Genomic DNA, 15,560 nt, shown 5'->3' with positions numbered 1-15,560 from the left:
GTTCCAGCAACCTCCATTCCCAAACATCCATGCACCGGTCCAAACTTCGCTTAAATGTTGAAATCGCCCCTGCCAGTTGCTCTGGCAGCCCATTCCATATTCTCACCACCTCTGAGGGAAGACATTCCCCCTCGTGTCTATTTTAAAGAATGGGTCATGACCTTTCAAGAATCACCAGACTTGGGAATGGTTCTGGCGGACTAGAAAGTTGCAAATGTCACTCCATTCTTTAAGCAGGGAAAAGAGCAGAAGAAAGGAAATTATATGACAGTTTCTGACCTCAATGGTTGGAGTCCATTAAAGATGATTTTTCAGGGTACTTCTCACACGATAAAGTAGGCCAAAGTCATCATGGTTTCCTGGAGGGAAAATCTTGTCTCGAAAATCTGTTGGAATTCTTTGATGAAAGAATAGACAAAGGAGAGGCAGTGAATGTTGTTTGCTTGGATTTTCAGATGGTCTTTAACAAATTCTTGCTCCCATGAGCATGCTTAACAAGATCTCAGCTCGTGGTATTACAGGAAAGATACGACCATCATTTGAAGATTGGTTTACTGGCAGGAGGCAAAGAGTCAGAACAATGTGAGCCTATTCTGTTTGCTGCTAGTAAATAATGGCGTTCCGCTGGGGTCAGTATTGAGTCCGTTTCTTTTCGTGTTAGATATCAACGATCTGGATGACAGAATTGATGACTTGGTGACCAACATTGCAGTTAATACGAAGATAGGAGCCGGGCAGGTAGCTTAGAGTTAAGCAGGTGTCTAATGAAGGACTCGGACAGGTTTGGAGAACAGACTATGAAGTGGCAGGTGAAATACAGTGTAGGGACAGCGGTCTATGGTCTCAGTTACTCAGGTTCACTCAGCATAATGTTGCACGAACATTATTAGCAAAGCACTCCGATACAATACCGGTTTTATTTTGTTACAGACAACAATGCCATTTTGGTACTACAAGTAAAGAACATTTCCACAGTCTTCGAGAAGCTTCCAAATACCCCGCGCCATCTGTGAAAACCCTTCCACATAGATGGAATCTTATCCCCTTTTTAAGTTTAAATTCAAGTATAAATGCCATAAAAATGACTATTCTCCCTCGGTTTCTTTACCTTTTCTGGACTTTACCTGTGGAGGTAGACGATAATCAATTCAGGGAATGGGACAAATGGATTTCCCGTTTTATTTGGCAAGAAAAGAAACCTAGAATCCGATTTAACACCTTACAGTTAGGAAAGGAAGGAGGATGTATTGCACTTCCTTGCTTGAGAAATTATTTTTATGCTTCACAGAGAACCGCTCTGTTATGTTGGTATAACAAGGAATATAAGACTTGGTGGAAGGAAATAGAATTTGGATTGGTTGACAGTTTTCCTCTACAAGCCTCAATTGCTGACAAAGGATTGATGGCCCAATTGGAAAAGATTTAAAAATAGCTGGATAAATGTCGCACTAAATGTATGGCAGAGGGTGGCAAATTCATGTGGAATCAATAACATGTTAAAACATTTCAGATGGTGTGCTTATCAGACTGAATTACTTCCCAGCAGAGGAGATAAAAGAGTTGAACTATGGATAAAGAAAGGTCTTACAACCTACCTCTCATTCACACATAAAAGTACTTACAGAGTTTTCAATCCCTGTAGGACAAACATGGCCTGGAAAACAATGACTTTTTAGGTACCTTCAAGTACAACACTATATTAACCAGAATTGTAGATATATAGACTTACCAACAACAGAACTAGAATGTTTCAAGATTCTGAATTTGGCTTACAGCTCAATACCAAGTAAATCATTTTCTCGATTACATAATGCCCTCTCTCATACCAAAAATGAAAAGACATTTCATATTAAAGAGAAGTGGGAGAAAGAAGCGGGGTTGGTACTTTCAGAGGAGGCTTGGGGAAAATATGTAGCTTTCAGTGGTCTTTGACTAATTCTTTGATTTGGAGAGAACATTGTTGGAAAAATATTATAAGATACTTCAAGACCCCATATCAAGAAAAATATAAAGACACAAACGTGACGTGTTGGAGAAGGTGTGGCTCCAAGGAGGCAAATCATTTCCATATATTTTGGGATTGCCTTAATTAACTTTATATTGGAAAGGTGTTCACAGAACATTAGTTAAGGTATTTAAGACCCAGATACCCCTGAACTTTGAGACTGTCTGTTTGGGACATGTATTGTATTGTTTTTGGAACAGAAGGAAGGTATAAAGCTGCTGCAGGCCCTTTTTGCGGCAAGTAAGAAATCAATCACCAAAAAGTGGCTAAATCCAACATCACTTACATTAGAAGATTGGGATGAAATTATTTGGGAAATATTTAAAATGGAAATGATGACTTACTCCCTGAGAATTCAAAAAGAAAATGATTATTAAATTTGGAGTAAATGGATTGAATTTATAACCCCAAATTGATCTGACTTTAGATGACTCTCCTAATGGTTTATACTGCTTTCCTTATCAACATAGTAATAGTGTTAACGTAAGCTTCCTTGGTTCAAATGTTCACTATTCTGTTTCTGGAGAACGAGGTATTAACACAAGCAAAGAAAAAGATTTGAGAAAAAAATATGATAAAATGAAGTAAATAAGTACACAGAGATTGGATAAGTCTGTTTGTGGATAGGGACAAACATAAACACCTACGAAGGAAGCTACATAGGATTACACGCGATATTTTGGACCAGAAAGAAATGGACCAGAAGAGATATACGGAGATTATTATTCAACCACTATTATTACTATTTTTCTTAACAAATATTATTATTATTTAGTTTAATAGAGTGGAATTACAACTGCACATAAATATCTATTTAAGTGCCTTATTATCTTTATATCATCTCAGTGTGTATAAATATATATAGCTTTACACATATATAAAAACGGACAAGGTTTTATATGTAAAAAAAGTTTGTGTAATACTTGCAAATACCTTATCCAAATAAAAAAACATTAAAAAAAGATAACCCTTCCAACCCCTACATCACTCCCTATTTCTGTAAACCTCTCCGACCCCGACAGCAATCTCCATCTCTGTAAAACCCTCCACCATCCACACTGGAGCATTCAGACGACAACTGGCCCGAGAAAGACACTTTCCGTGGCTGATGGCAGGGATCATAAAACACCCTGTTGGCCAGAAGAAACTACTGTCTGATCAAGGACAAGGGAAGCAGACAGATCGGTTCTCTCTCTTTCCCCTCATTTCATGGACTCTGAATTGGACTCTTGGATAATCTAATCAGAGCATACACCCTGGAGCATTCAGACGACAGCTGACCCGAGAAAGGTACTGGGTGAATGTGGACACAGGAAGATTCAGCTGATGGTCTGCTAAAGCTGAGACCATTCTTAAACAAGCAGCCATTTGTTATGTAAAGGGGGTGGACTCTAAACTGGCTCCTGACTCTGGGACAGTCTAATCAGAACAATAAACCTGAGATCATTCACAGAGGAGTCGCTATTTTTTATGTAAAATGCCAGACCTACCAAACAAGCAATCTGTAGTCTCGTTCGGTTGCCTCTGTCTGCCTGGGCTGCCTCATTAAACTGGATGTAAGGACTCAAATACACAAGGCTGGGATGGGCAGAGCCATGAAACCATGTTGGTTGTTGCCCTGTACAATGACCAGTAAGAAGGTGACCCAGGTAGGTCAGGACAGAGATCCAGTGGTTCAGTTTGTGAGGGGCAGTGTAAGACCCAGGAGCTCCAAATAGACAGGGGCGATATCTCTCCAGCAGCCAGAGACCAACCATCGCGACTCGGGAGGACCCCACGGAGACGTGGACATTGGGATCACGAGGCCAGCGTAGACTCCTGTCCCGGGTAATAGCTTTTCTCATCATTGACCGTTCATGGAGTGTCAGGGGTTCTAGTAGAATGCACACAGGTAGATAGTGTGTGAACCTACGTGCTTCATAGTTGAAATAGTAAAATTTACTTGTTGGTAAATACAGATTCTCTGTGCCTCACTGATCATTATTACAAGCGATGATCCTTGTAACAGTGGCGTCCATCATTAAAGTTGCTCACCACCAGGACTGTCCTCTGCACAGTGTTACCATCGGGAGGGAGGTACAGAAGCCTGAAAGCTCTCGCTCAGCGATTCAGGAACAGCTTCTTTCCCTCCGCCACCTGTAACTCAGTTTTTTTCTCTATATTTATTTATCCTGTATTTCATTTTGCTGCTACCGAAAAGTTAACAAATTTGACGACAAATGCCTGTGATATTAAATCTGGTTCCGATTCAGATACGGGAGGATTGTGTTAGATTGAATTTAAAATAGTTGAAAGGCTATCAGAACCAAGTGAGATGATGGGTTGTACTGTGCTGTAATATTCTATGCTCTATGCTGTATCTGGTGTGCGGTATCTTGCTATTAAAGCCCAGTCGATTAATTGTTTACATCTACGACACCCTCCTTTTCCAGACTACTCTCAATGCGCCTGATAATAAAGTGCGGGAGCATTTAACAACAATCGGCCACAGTATGATCTCGATAGCTTTGCTCGGAAGGAACTCATCAAGAATTACATAATGAGGAATTGCCCTCGGTGTTCAGACTACGCTGGTCATGGGGTATGAAGGGAAGTATACGGACAAGCAGGAACATTAACGATAGTCAGTCTGGGCCAGACCATGGTAGGTCAATTCTAACCAATCTTACAGAGCTTTACGAGTAGTCACCAGGAATGGAGTGAAAGGAAGGGCAGTGGATGCCGTCTACAGGGAGTAAATCAAGGAGTTTGCAAGTTTCTGTATGGGAGGGTGCTCGGAAGGTTCAGTCGCTTGGCTTTCACGATGAGGTAGTAAACTGGATTAGTGATTGGCTGTGTTGGGGAGGCGAGATTGTGGTAGTAGATGGTTGTCTGCCTGACTGTTGGCCCGTGACGTGTGGAGTGCCACAGGGATCGTTGATGTGTCCGTTGTTATTGGTCATCTATATCAACGATCTGGATAATAATGTCGTTAATTGATCAGCAAATTTGCCGATAACAACAGCATTACGGGTGTAGTTGACAGTGAGGAAGAATACCGGAGCATGAAACGGGATCTGGACCAGTTGGAAATCTGGGCTGAAAAATAGCGGATCAGATTTAACGCAGACAAGTATTAGATGTTGCATTTGGGGGGACCAGCCAGGATTGGACTGACACAATGAGTAATAGGGCACTGAGGAATACGATAGAACAAAAGAATCTGGGAATGCAGATCAATAATTCAAGGAAAGTTGCAGCACAGTTATACAGCGTGGTTATTTTTTTTTCGCACATTAGCCTTCATAGACCAAAATATTGAGTACAGAAGTTGAGATGTTATGTTGCTGTTCCTTTTAAGCACTTATTGGGGCCGAATTTGGCATATTGTGTACGGTTTTGTTTCAATTACCTGCAAGGCAGATGTATTTAGGTTCGAAAGAATGAAGAAAAAAAATTACACGGCTATTGCCGGGACTGGGCGTTTTGAATTAGAAGGAAAGATTACATTGGTCAGCACTTTATTCCTGAGCGGGTAGAAGACTGAGGGGAGATTTGACTGAGGTATGCAACATTATGAGGCCTATAGAGAATGTACATGCAAGCGGGCTTTCTCCACTGATATCGGGCGAGAATACAACTAGAGATCATGGGTGAAGGGTGAAATGTGAAATGTTTAAGGGAAACATGAGGGGAAACCTCTTCACCCAGAGAGTTGTCAGAGTGCAGACAGTGCTGCCAACACAGACGATAATTGAGATTTTGATGTCAACGTTTAAGAGATGATTGGAGAAGTACATGGATGCGAGGGAGATGGATGGCCACGGTCCAGGTGCAGTCGATGGGAGTAGGCAGATTAAATAATTCCTCACGGACCTGACGGGCTGGAGACCCTGTTTCTGTGCAGTGGTTTCCTGTGGCTGTCTGACTGTAAATCTGGGTTAGAACTTCAGTGTCCAACAACACCGACCAATCTAGAAAGTCGTTGCTGCTGTTCGATCCCTCCGTCTGTGCACACACTGAAGCATGGAGACCGAGTGAAATGGATGGTTATAGTAGAAGAAGATGGAAGCGCAGGAGTGAGATGATAAAGGGAGTGTCACACTACAGGAATATACCTTCACTCCTTCAGTAAGGCGGTAAAGACAGTAGTTCCGGGCTGGAGGTGGGGGTGTCAGGTGGTCCCAGTACAATGAACAAATCTGTTGCTGCCGCGGTGTAATGGGGATCATTCGCCCCGATACTATACAACAAAGGGGTTATTTAATCCGAATCCTATCCTTGGTTAGAAATTGGAGGTGAGAAATCTCGGAAGTCGTTGGATGCTTGGAGTTGTGGAGACGTCATATTTTAATTGTGTTGAATATTACCTCGTGCACGATGCATTACTTTCTGCGTCTTTTTGCCTTGAAGTCGACAGGCTCTATTAAATGTTGTATGATTGCTGAGGGCAATCTGCTGGACGAAGAGATAGCCGCCCAGGCCGGACTACCTCGTGAGCTACTAACCACCCCACTGGAGACCCGGGCCCGGACGGAAAACTGCTGGCTCGGGTGACCCATTGTACGCCGCCACTGACCTTGATCCTATCCGGCAACCATCGGGAGGAGGTACGATTCAGTCGGATTCGTTCACCTCAAGCCCCTGTAGTGCTAGGGTATAGGCCTTCTGTTAGGCCTTAGGTGCATCGGTCAGCTTGTCATCCGGCTTCCACCCACAGACGAAAGGGCAGACGGAACGGGTCAAGCAGGACTTGGAGGCGACGCTACGTTGTGTAACGACAAACAGCCCGTCGACCTGCAGCGACCACCTCCCGTGGGTTGCGTGCCCCACAACTCTCTGGTGAACTCTGATATTGGAAGGTCTCCATTCGAGTGCTCCCTGGGGTACCAACTCCCGCTGTTCCCCGCGCAAGAGGAGGAGAATGCGGTACCGTCGGTTCAGGACCATATCGATCGGTGCCTTAAGGTTTGGGAGGAGACACGCACGGCCCTACTCAGATCAGTAAATCGCAATAAAAAGACGGCCGACCGATACCGGACTCCAGCGCCTGAGTACCAACCGGGGCAGATGGCGTGGCTTTCTTCCAAGGACATCTCGCTCAAGAACGAGCATAGGAAAATCGCCCCTCGCTTCCTGAACCATTCAAGGTCGAAAGTGTTATCAATCCCGCAGCGATCCGCCTAAAGCTGCCAAGATCTACGCGCATCCACCCGACTATTCATGCTTCCCAGTTAAATCCCGTTTCCGTCAGCCCCTTGTGTCCCCCGGCTGAGACTCCCCCACCTGCTCGTATCATCGACAACCATCCGACGACTACTAGATGTGCACCTTCGGGGCAGGGGTCTCCATTACCTGGTGGACTGGGAAGGGTGCGGTCCAGAAGAGCGTTCCTGGGTCCCCCGCTCCTTCACTCCAGACCCTTCCCTCATCTAAGACTTTCACCGGGACAATCCGGACAGGCCTGGAGGATCGCCTGGAGGCTCCCGTTGAGGGAGGGAATTTGTCATGGTCCCTTCTGGCAATCCCCCAGCTTGCTCCTTAGCGCAGGAATTGGGCCTCAATCCCCTCGTTTAATTTCCAATCATTCCCAGGTTCCAAGAAATACACACACCTGCTTTCGATCAGAAGATGCAGGATAAAGACCCTGTGATCACAAAAAGGAGCTGTCAGTTCGTTGGTCGACTCCAGTGTGAGTAACCTCGTTTCATGGTTCTTAGGACTGTCAGTTCTAAGTGTAGTATCGCTCCTGGATTCTCTCCAAACCAAAGACTCTCCTGGATACCGATTCCACGGTCGCTACGGCAATAACGCCTCCCGAATCTGCCTCCGCGCCCTGTTCTACAATTGGGTTCGTCCACGGCCACGCCTGTGTAACAGGAGCAGCTTATTCTCATCCGCCTTCAAATTCCCGAAAGACCCATGAGCACTACCTATTCATTCCAGTTTGACCTATCGATTTATTTTTGTACTTTATTGTAGTCTTATGCCTTTGCGCTGTACTGCTGCCGCAAAACAATAAATATCACGTCATGCGATACAATTTCAGATTCTGATTCTCTCCCCATCTCTCCTGCGACTCCCTCTCCAGATCCCTCATATTTCGCTCGCTCCTTTCTTTCCCTCTTCCGCCCACTCTCCCTCTCCATCCCTCTCACCCCTCCTTTCCTTTTGGTCTCCCTCCCCTCACTCTGTCCAACCCCAGTGGATAAAGGTCTGGCGTGTCCAAACTCTTCCGGTTAAGTCAATACTCGCAATGTGGGAATCATTCCTGGGAACCTGTTCTGGGGAACGGTGGCTTTCCGACTTTTCTGTTTTCACCGGGGCCAATACAGGGAGGGTGGAGTGACAGAGGGAGGAAGACAGTCATGGGGGGGGGGATGGTGGAGAGACTGGTGTGAGACACGTAGAAATACATGAAGAGGAAACAGTGAAAGAGGGGAGGGAGAGTGCAGAATGGGGAAGGGAGTGAAGAGGAGAGTGAGTAGGAGAAAGAAGAGAAGTTGTGGAGAACTGGAGAGAGAAGGGACGCTTGAGCAGGCGACATAGAGAAGGGAGAGAGGCGCCTAACTCTCCACCCCCTCGGACAGCACCTTCGTTTTTCGCAAGCTCCACCCTTGGCACAAAGGTCCAGTGACGTCGGTGAAGGGAACAGGACGCCGCTCGAGGGAACAAAATAATCGGTGAGATTCAGTGAGATCGGAGTAGCCACTCATCCAACAGACGGGAGAACGAAAGGAAGCAGCAGAGCGCGGAGGGAAAGGGAGGTGTTGGGGAGAATAACTGGCGGACCGTTTGCTGACAGGTTCCGAATAAAGAATGGGTGTATATGGGTGGTAGATCCTCGACAGACTCAGCAGGCCGGGCAACCGAAACGAATGTGGGGAAGACGAAGAGAGAGAGATAGTCGCCGATCATTCATTTGGAAATGATCTTCTGCAGAGGCGATGGGGAGTGTAAGGCCAATGTTGGCTCGAGCACGATCTGTCATCTCGGGGGGACAGGGGAGGTGAAGGTGGTGACACGAGGGGCCAGTCTTCCCAGTGGATATGAGATTGTAGTAGGAAAGGGAGAGAACGAGAGAGAATGTGAAAGAGCGGAGAGAGAGGGAGAGACAGTCAGTCAGAAAGGTTAAAAGAGGAGGAGAGATTAAAGGGCTATCCTGTTGTTCTTGACTCGAGGGGAAAGCACTTTTTGGCTTTTGCACCTTCTACGGATGGAAGGTGTGTGGTGGGGGGGGGGCGGGGTGGTGGGAGAAGGGAGGAAGACCGAAGTCGATATGACAGAGTTCACCCTGCAGTTTGAGAGGGAGAAATTAAACTGAGATATATCGGTATGACGGTAGAATAAAGATAATAACAGAGACATGAGAGAGGAGCTGGTCAAAGCTGTTGGCAAGGGGAAACGAGTCGGGTTGACGACAGAACAGCAATGGCTGGAGTTTCTGCGGGTAAAACGGAAAGCACAGTGAAGGAGTATTCTAAAGGGCAGGCATGGGAAGCGTGGCTGATAGGGGAAGTCGAAGATAGAACAACTGTAAAAGGGAGGGCAGGTAGGTATTCGGTTGTGCAAATTCACGTGATTTTAAAGGTACTTCTCTGTAAATACAAGTTCTCTCTTTGTGCTGAACTGATCATTATTACTAACGGGTAATCCTTGTCACGCATTGTCTCAATAGTAATATCTACAAATAGCGTCATCCGAAGGTCAGTTCTTTATTGCATTAAACAATTAGACCAAAACAATATTTATGCAGATCTCCAGAACTTCACAATACTACACACGATTATAATAGTGCGGAAGATCGTAGCAATTGAGAAATAGGTGTCAAAGTAAACATGCAATAAAAATAATATTCATAATAATGTGCCTGTTTCATAACTATACACAGAATTGTCACGTTATGCATCTCGCAATTAATCGCCACACATTTAGATAAGCAGGATATACTTGTGTATTAAATATCAAAATTAATGGGAAGTTAGAGGATTGCGAGAATTTTAAAAACCAAATGAAGGCAGCGAAAAAAAAAACATGTAGAACAATTGAATTGAATTGCCTTTATTGCTTACATCCTTCATATACAGGAGTAAAAATCTTTACGTTACGCTTCCGTCTAAATGTGTAAGGTGCAATTTATAATATTTTTAATAAATAGTATGTACAACAGGACAGTCAATATAACATAGAAATACAGTTACGTCACCATCAATTAATCAGTCTGATAGTCTGGTGGGTGAAGTTGCCCCGGAGACTGTTGGTCCTGGCTTTTATGCTGTGGTAACTTTTCCCGCATAGTAGCAGCTGGAATAGTTTGTAGTTGGGGTGACTCGGGTCCCCAGTGATCCGTTAGACTCTTTTTACGCACCTGTCTTTGTAAATGTCCTGAATAGTGAGAAAATTCACACCTACAGATGCGCTGGGCTATCCACACCACTCTCTGCAGAGTCCTGCGATTAAGGGAAGTACAGTTCCCATGCCACGCAGTGATGCAGCCAGTCAGGATGCTCTCAATTGTGTCTTTGTAGAAGGTTCTTAGGAATTGCCGGCCCGTTCTTGGGGTTCATGGACTGGCTGTTTTTCGGCGTGCCAAGGGTTCAGCCTGACAGTCCGGCTCGGATTTGGAAGCCAAAGATCTCGGGGCTCTGGAGATGGGCTGATCGAGGGTCGGTGTCTCGGCAGGAGACCCATGTGTCGTCGTGGGAGTCTGAAAATCTACCGCTGTGGGCCCGAAGAATGAGATCTGTGCAATCTTCAGGCACGGAGCTCGAAAAAAGCGACGTAAGGACTTTTAACATCGTAAACCGGCGAGTGGTTTGTCGTGTCTCCCCACTCGCTGGGAAAAAGGAGACACTACCTTCTTCCATATTAGGGAGAGAGGGAAGCTGTGATATGTCAAATGCCGGTTGAAACGCGATGTCTTTGGGGTAACTGCAAGTCTGTGCCTTTGCTGTGGCGGTGCCGATGCTTTTTTGTCGGTGGCGGGAGGGGGGATTGTTGCTTGCTGCCGTTTACGCACGGGAGGGGCGAGCTGGGGAGCGGGGAATTTGGGATTCTTATGTTCAGCTGTCCTTCATTCTTTGGGGCACCTTTCTGTTTTTCTGGATGTTTATAATCATAGTCATAGCCATAGTCATACTTTATTGATCCCGGGGGAAATTGGTTTTCGTTACAGTTGCACCATAAACAATTAAATAGTAATAAAACCATAAATAGTTAAATAGTAATATGTAAATTATGCCAGGAAATAAGTCCAGGACCAGCCGATTGGCTCAGGGTGTCTGACCCTCCAAGGGAGGAGTTGTAAAGTTTGATGGCCACAGGCAGGAATGACTTCCTATGACGCTCTGTGTTGCACCTCGGTGGAATGAGTCTCTGGCTGAATGTACTCCTGTGCCCACCCAGTACATTATGTAGTGGATGGGAGACATTGTCCAAGATGGCATGCAACTTGGACAGTATCTTCTTTTCAGACACCACCGTCAGAGAGTCCTGCTCCGTCCCCACAACATCACTGGTCTTACGAATGAGTTTGTTGATTCTGTTGGTGTCTGCTACCTTCAGCCTGCTGCCCCAGCACACAACAGCAAACATAATAGCACTGGCCACCACAGACTCGTAGAACATCCTCAGCATCGTCTGGTAGATGTTAAAGGACTTCAGTCTCCTCAGAAAATAGAGACGGCTCTGACCCTTCTTGTAGACAGCCTCAGTGCTCTTTGACCAGTCCAGTTTATTGTAAATTCGTATCCCCAAGTATTTGTAATCCCCAGGGATTTGCGAAGAACAAAGCATTTCAGGATGTATAGTGTATACCGTTTCTTTACTGGGGTGATTCGCGTGAACGTTCTCTGTAGCTTCTCCAAAGCAAACACATCTTCTCTTAGATTCTCTTCAAATTGCTCACAATATTCCAAATGAGGTCCGACCAATGGCTGACAAAGAATCAGTATTACGTCCTTGTATTTGTATCCTAGTCCTCTGAAAATGAATGAAAATATTGCATTTGCTTCCCTTACCACCGTGTCAGTCTGCAAGTTAACATGCAGGGAATCCTGCACGAGGACTCCATAGTCCATTTGGACCTCTGATTTTTGAATGTTGTCACCGTCTAAAAAAATAATCCACACCTGAATTTCTTCTGCCAATTTGTATGGCGATGCATTCCCTAACTACTTCCCATACCCCAGGTCTTTTCCCATTCTCGCAATTTCACTAATCCTTCTGCAGACACCTTGCCCTTCCACCTATCTTCCTGTAGTCTGCAAACTGAAAAATTATATGACAATATCCTTCCCTGATGCATATTCCATCTCTCAGCTCTTTGCTCATTCCACAATCTGTGTAATTCCTTCTGCCGTCACACTGACCCTTCACCTATCTTCGTATAATCTGCAAATTTGGCTAGAAAGCTATCAATTCCATAATCCATGTCACTGATATATAACGTGAAAATAAATCATCCCAAAAGCGACCTCTTCGCAACACCACGGAGGATCGTTTTATTCCCACTCTCTGTCAGTCAGCCAATACTCAATCCGAGCCAGTACCTTTCGTATAATACCATCGGTTATTATCATGTTGAGCAGCCTCATGTGGGGCACCTTGTTAAAGCCCTTCTGAAAATACAAATAAGCAACATCCATTGACCCTTCGTCAGGACTAACTGAAGGAAGAGTGAGTAAGAGATTTGAAAGTGGGAGGGGGAGGGGGAGATCCAAAATGATAACAGAAGACAGGAGGGGGAGGGATGGAGCCAGGAGCTGGACAGGTGATTGGCAAAAGGGATACGAGAGGATCATGGGACAGGAGGTCCGGGAAGAAAGACAGGGGGTGGGAGACTCAGAGGATGGGCAAGGGGTATATTCAGAGGGACAAAGGAGAGTGAGAGAAAGAATGTGTGTATGAAAATAAGTAACAGATGGGGTACGAGGGGGAGGTGGGGCATTAGCGGAAGTTAGAGAAGTCGATGTTCATGCCATCAGGTTGGAGGCTACCCAGACGGAATATAAGGTGTTGTTCCTCCAACCTGAGTGTGGCTTCATCGTTACAGTAGAGGAGACCGTGGATAGACATGTCAGAATGGGAATGGGATGTGGAATTAAAATGTGTGGCCACTGGGAGATCCTGCTTTCTCTGGCGGATAGAGCGTAGGTGTTCAGCAAACTTTCAAATCTCTTACTCACTCTTCCTTCAGTTAGTCCTGACGAAGGGTCTCGGCCTGAAACGTCGACTGCACCTCTTCCTAGAGATGCTGCCTGGCCTGCTGCGTTCACAAACAACTTTGATGTGTGTTGCTTAAATTTACAGCATCTGCAGAATTCCTGTTGTTAACATCCATTGATTCTCCTTTGTCTATCCTGCCCATTAACTCCTCAACTAACTCCTCAACAGGTTTGTCAGACAAGATTTTTCCTTTAGACAACTATGGTCCATTTTTATCATGTGCCTCCAATCTCTCCGAAAACTAATTTTTAATAATAGACTCCAACACCTTTCCAACCTTTCAAGTTAGGATAAGCGGCGGATAATTTCATTTCTTCTGCTTCCGTAGTGATGTAACATTTGCAGATTTTCAGTTCTCAAGAAACACGGCAGAATCCAGTTATTCTTGAAAGAGCAGTGCGAATACCTCCTAAATCTATTCAGTCTCCTCTTTCCGAAATCTAGTTTATAGTACATCTGTTCCAGGTGGCCCATCTCCGTTCAGACGGTTGTTAGCCAGAAATACAAATCAGTGAATTCGACTGGATCAAGGACAACGGAAGTAGACAAGCCAATTGTCTTTGTTCTTGCCAAGAGGTCGAAGGAATGGAGGCTGCTATTCTGAGAAGCTGACCTGTATCCTCCATTATCTGAACTGGTTTTGCTCGGCTGAGTCAATGTTTTGAGGTGGACACAATAGTGCTCCTGGTAATCTGATGGTCTGGAGATCATTTCCAAAGGATAAGTTATTTGAGAGGTATTCCTTTGTATAATATAACACGCAGGTTTGTGAATGGTGCGATGTGTGTCTTTTCTGAGGGATTCGGGCTGTTTACTGGTTTGGTAACTGATTTCGAACAAAAAGCCGTAAATTACCAGTCAGCACTTATGGTAGAGGACAATAAATAGATGCTGGCTTGGACAACGGCCAAACGAAGGTGACCCAGGTCAGGCAGATGACCTCGAGACGAGGTTGAAACGTAGCGTTTGAACTGATACAAACTGTTTAATAGTAAGGATCTTCGAATGCAAAACTGTGACAAATCTCCGAGGAAGAACAATAGGAGACAGTTGAAGTAAATAACCCCACGTCAGATACGTGGACATTAGATCGGGAACACCTAGCCAGCGTAGGCACCGCCCCCCCCCCACCCCAGGGTATTACCTTTACAATTATTTGACTGTTCATGGAATGACAGGGAAATAGTAGGTGCGCAGACATGTATTCGGTTGTGGAACTTCATTTTTAGTTGAGGAAATAAAGTGACTTGTCAGTAAATACAAATTCTCTTTCTGTGCCGAAATGCTCATTATTACTAACGGGTAATCCTTGTAACGCATTGTTTCAATAACAATATCTACAAATGACGCTATCCGAAAGTCAGTACATAAGGTCATTAAACAATTAGCTGAAACAACAGTACATATGTAAATATTCAGAAACCCACAATACAGTCCTCAACACGACTATCCTCGTAACTGAGAAGTGGCTGTGCAAGCTTATCCCTGTAGCTCAGGATTTACCAACCTGAGCTAAGAAAAAAAATGCAACCACAATAATAATATTCATAATAATTTACTTGTTTCAAAACTACACGTAGAATTGTAACATTATGCATTTCGCATTAATCATCACTCACTCAGATAAACAGGATATAATTGTTGATTTAAAATTGTCGTAATATTTTCGAAATCTTTTGTATATTGCTTGATTAAGCCCTCTGCTGCGTTTAAATAGTTCATTACGGGTTATATATGTATAAACTGTGTGAACTGCATACGTCGTCATGATTCGAAACCGATCTGAAAATATTTACAAAGAAAAACAAGTACAAGTGCAATATTTACTGTAAGTTCGCGTCGATCGTCGGCTGCCTTTTTCGTTTATCTTCTGCAAAAAGTAGGGTGAATTTAAGATTTGGTGGGATACGGAGGTCGCGAGCTTCGGGTGTCGAAGGGTTTATTCTTGTGCTGTGTCTATCTTGGGCTCTAAACCTGTTTTATTCTCCTCACTGCTACGTTCTCCGATGACGCCCGTACTGTAGCGTCAAGATGGAAATCACTGCGACCGCATCTGAGAAGAACTTAAGTGTTTTGTCTATTAATTAGCTCAATAATTGACGTGAGTGGATATTTCGCTGCGCTGATGAACTGCTCTCTGAACTTGGATTGAGCTACCCCATAAATAAACGTGTTTGTGCAGCAACTTAATATCACCAGCATGTATCCCAATTGTTGAAATATGTATTCAGAATCGTTGTAATTATTTTGATCCAACCCGGCGATGGTGTTATAAAGAAACTCGGCAACATTCACCGACCACAGGACGATGAAGCTTCCGGAGACGGTGAGAAGTGAGATCAGAGACCTC

This window comes from Mobula birostris, chromosome 13 (genome assembly GCF_030028105.1).
Source record: "Mobula birostris isolate sMobBir1 chromosome 13, sMobBir1.hap1, whole genome shotgun sequence".
Lineage (NCBI taxonomy): Eukaryota > Metazoa > Chordata > Chondrichthyes > Myliobatiformes > Myliobatidae > Mobula > Mobula birostris.
The sequence above is the reverse complement of the archived record's forward strand: the minus strand, read 5'-3'. Positions refer to the sequence as shown.